Source organism: Apis dorsata, unplaced genomic scaffold (assembly GCF_000469605.1).
Source record: "Apis dorsata unplaced genomic scaffold, Apis dorsata 1.3 scaffold_78, whole genome shotgun sequence".
Lineage (NCBI taxonomy): Eukaryota > Metazoa > Arthropoda > Insecta > Hymenoptera > Apidae > Apis > Apis dorsata.
The window spans coordinates 851,940-856,772 of record NW_006263376.1 but is presented as its reverse complement, the minus strand read 5'-3'; the positions used below and the strand labels follow the sequence as shown (position 1 = coordinate 856,772).

The following is a 4,833-nucleotide window of genomic DNA, read 5'->3' as shown; positions in this document are numbered from 1 at the left end:
TTTTTTTTTTTTTTTTTTTTTTTTTTTTTACTTTCAATTTGACATGTCAATCTAATTGAAAGAGCGAGAATGATAGAAAAGATTGATTCATCGAAGTATAGAAAATTCAGAAGTTCCTTTCTCTCCCTTGATCGGTCATGAAGGAAAAATATCGAGTCGAGAAACTAAGAAGAAAAAGAAGAAAACGTTAGAGAATAACCTACCCTCATCCACCCACTTCCCATCGTTTTATCGTCGTATTTCCACCCACGTGATGACGAACAACAGCGAGGAATAATACGAGTGCCGACAGGCAAAAATCGGGAGAGCTCGTCTGGCTGAATGAACCTACGCACGTGTTTTTGCTTCGAGGATGATCTTGCCTCGTTCCTTTCACGAGGACATTCGTATTTTCATTTCCCACCTCGAACGTTTCGCTTTCACCTCGCCTAAACGAGCACAAATCGTATATCGTTTACGCGTATATCGTTCCATACTCACGATGAGACACCAATATGCTCGTTTTATGTGTACCCTTCTTCATTCCTGTATTGCTTGTGTCGTAGTTTGAATGTTGAAATATCATCTACTTAAATATGCCTCTATTTTTAGGGTTCCAACAGAGATTGACCGTCCAAATGAGGAACATCCTTATAAAGAGATTGATAGTGATTGTTATACTGTAATCGAAATTGATGTCGAATTGATGGATAAAGAGACGTATGCATTTATATTTTTTTTTTTTAAGATTCGAATTCGTTCCAATTATGGGTATTTGTAAGTAAATAATTTATATAATCTTGACGAGTGAATAATTATAAACTTTCCATTAGTCTGATAAAAGAATCTTAAAATTAATAATATATTTTGATATTATTGTATTCGATAAAATATAATATAAAAAAAATATAATAAAAGTGAGATATATATATAGACCCCAATATATTTATATTGATATAGAAAAAACAATCATAATTTTTTTATTAATTTTATTAATTTTTATTAATAGAATCCTCTAAATGAATTTGCAAATTTTAAATCTGACATTTTGATATAATATTAGTATGCATCCTTATACCGATTAAAACCGTTGTTTCCTTTAAGATTGTAATTTTTAAATTATTTCTACTGTTTTTCCAATAAATGGTAAAAGTATAACAAATAAATATGACAAAAATATAGTATATCGTCACGTATTTTAATATCATTTCGAATTTATTTTCCTTTCATTATATTTTTTTTGCAATAATTTGTTTAAAAATTAATTTAATATCTATGTCGATGATTAATAACCAAATCGATTTGTTGAGTTTCGACAAGATAATCAGATATCAATAAAATTTATCGAATATCCTTTGAATTTAAATAAATCTTCATTACCACGCTCGCTTCTCAAATTGTCCCGTATTGTATGTAAATCATGAGAAAAGCATTTTTTATTTTGAAGTAGCAATACGCTTCGCTTGTTAATTGTAATTGTCTGCCATTGTGGAACATTGTTATTATTTAATTCCCATCAAAGAATGTATTGAGGACAGAGATTACATTAGAACCTTTTCATATATATAAAACTAAAAGAAAGAAAAAACGAAGAAAGAAAAAACGAGAAAGGATTATAAAAATTATTAATATTATTTCTTTCTCTACTATTTGATTAATTATCATTTAAATGAAAAAAAATTTATTCGAATTTGATTTGAAAATAATACAATATCTGATTTATTAATATTTAATATTTATTCTTCCGTTTTATAATAATAATATTATTCGATGCAAATTTTTTTCGTTCTTTTGTTTTTGCATAAAAGTTCAATTTTTTGTACGTAACTCATTCAAAAGGAGCATGAAACGATAAAAAAAAAAACAGAAATTTGAATGGGCATTGAACATTGGTTATTTTAGATTGAAATGATGAAGCGTTCGAATTTTATACCAATCAGGATTGCATGCCTGTGCTATTTCTAAAATTTTAGTATCCGCCATCAAATCGATATCTCGAAATCATATTCTTTGAAGATGTATTTTTCATCAGAAATTCTGTACATGTTTGTGTGTTTCTATACACGCGATTCTGTTTTTCTGTGGAAAAAATAATACGAAAACATTTATAACACTTCTGTTACAGATTTACAATTTTTAAAATTGCCGATTACTCGGTAGAAGAATAAACGACACATCTGTGATATTTTGTGAAATAAATATTTGTATCTTGGAGAAAGTTTTGAAACTCGGACGTTTACGATTAATTTTCACGACAAACTTTCAGATTTTTCTATAAATTCTTTCGCTTATTATTCATTGTGTTAATGCAATCTAAATAATAAATATCTATGATTAGACTAAACGAAACTTTGAAACATTATAAAATAACCTCATATATCTAACAAAGAATGGAACGAGTTTCTTCTTAAAAATACTACGACCATATCCATAAATAACATCTCTAAACCGAGTCGATGTACTACTGTTTCGAGCGTTTCGATGTGGATCGAAAAGACAAAGAGAATCCATACTTGGTAAAAAGAATAAAAAAAGGAAGAAGAAACGGGAAAGATAGATACGATATAACGGTGCAAGGGAAGTAACGGTGTAGCTAGCTAGTTTCTCGATTCTTATACGGAAGAAAATAGGAAAATCATGTAAGTTTACGGGTTACTCCAAACATAGTACCGCGAAGGATTTTCGAATCTGCATAGCATATGATGGAGCAATATTCTTGCTAGACAATGACATATGTGTATAATTTTAGTTTATCTTTGGGCCGAATAAATTTTTCAAAATATTAAAGTATCAAAAAATCGTATCGTATCGCGTTGAAAAAAGAAGAAGAAGAAGAAGAAGAAATATCATCAAGGTTACCATATGGCACGATTATTAAAAATAATTATTAAAAATATTATTAAAAATAGTCTATTAATAGTTTATTTGTATTATATTTAATACGTACAATACGTACATTTGACACGTACATATTAATGAACAGCAATTTCGCGATGTTGTAACTTTCATTTAATAATTTATTCGGACGCGTTTACGTACAATCGATATTCTGTTTAAGTGCATTAGTGGGAAGAAAAGCTCGTATCGATGATGGACAAGCTTCTCGCAATAATTCTTGGTATTCAATAGTGACCAATTTTACGAAGAAAATGGTATGGTGTAATGATGGCTGCGCTATAAATCCAGATACGAGAAATCAAACGATTCGATATTCATAGACGAATAAACGAGAAACATTTATTTTTATTAATATTATTATTATTATTTTAGGACTAATTAATAAGAAGATAATTAATAATGATATTATTTCAAACATTTCGAAAGGAAAATCAATAATCTCGATACGTAATTTCGTTCGTAACTTCGATATCGAAAAGATAAGACATAATGCAAATTTAGATTCATTTAGATTACATTATATACTATCCGTGGTTAATATCGGTATAATACCGCAACCGTGATAAGATATCCATTAGCAATTATATGAATCGATTAGTTAAAGAGAAACGATTCTTCGCATCCAGACATATCTCGATTAGCGTGATTCGAATGCGCGAAACGAGCTTGATTTCTCTCTTGAGTATTTTCCAAATACTATATTTTTGTTGAAAATTTTCTTGAACTCAGACCAGACATGAAAGAAAGACGTTTACGTAGTAATTCTTAATTTTAATCGGTTAATAATTGATTAGCGATACGCGCTCGTGTCGTCACGGAAAACACGTCGTGCGGAAAGGGAAACGGATTAATCGACGATGAACGAACAAATGTAAAGCAAACCATTGAAAAAGAAAAAGAGAAGAAACTCGATTCAGAGACCGGCTCCCAACCGGATACCTGAATGGATATGTTTTTCTTCATCGAGGAATCCAATCTCTGGATCGTTTCCTCGAAATGAAACGCGATAAATATACATTACGAATAGAATGCAAATTAAATATTTTAATATTCTAAAACATTGAATAAAAAATTTTCTATTTTATAGATTATTATTATTTATTAAAATCTGAATCCAATTATATATACATATATATATCTAAGTATTTTTTTAAAAATCATTTCAACAATAATAAATAAATACGTTTATAATCAAAAGATTGAAATGAAAACATGACGGTGAAATTGGAAACAGAATAGTTTTCGATAGAATACAACGATGTATTGTATTATATATAGCAAAATCGAGTTATGAAACCATGGATTCGAAACGCTAATTCCGTTTCATGATTTACGTTTACTAAACTTTCATAAATAACTTACATAAATATACGTAAGTATTAATTATTAATTCTTGATAATTGTGAAATACAATTACATTTACCGCATATAAATGAATTATTATTCAATTTTAAAACCAAAATGTTATAGAAACATACGACGAATAGACTTCCATTTGCATTTTGTGCATTTTCCTTTATAATTTTTATTTATCAATGAAATATCAAATAATATTTATATCTCGTTTGGATAAAAATTTTATAAATTTTCATAGTATATATATTTTATAATTCTCATACAAGTAAATAAACAAATTAAAAACGCAAGTTAAAAACGTAAAATGAAATAAATCAACGTATTAAATATCACACATATGAGTGATAATACGATGAAACCAAACAATTATCATTAATATAAACTGCTACACATGTACAACGACCTAAATAACGTTACATGGCAAAAATATTTATAAAAAAAAAACCTATCAAAATTCAAAGATTTATCACATTGTTTAATCAATGTATCGAACGATCAAAGAGGGAGCGGTATTAAAAGGCGGTCGCGGATATCTTTTGGTTTGAAAAAGCGGCAAAAAAAAATTTTTGTCGGCGAAATTCGTTTCCTTTACCTGATATC

The 4,833-nt window shown here is 28.4% G+C and overlaps 1 protein-coding gene across 1 annotated transcript in view; it reads right to left on the bottom strand.

Moving 5' to 3' along the window:
• LOC102672242 (HIV Tat-specific factor 1 homolog) overlaps positions 1–4,833 on the bottom strand; it is a 33,568-nt gene that overhangs the window by 10,834 nt on the left and 17,901 nt on the right. The gene's annotated exons all lie outside the window — the stretch shown is intronic.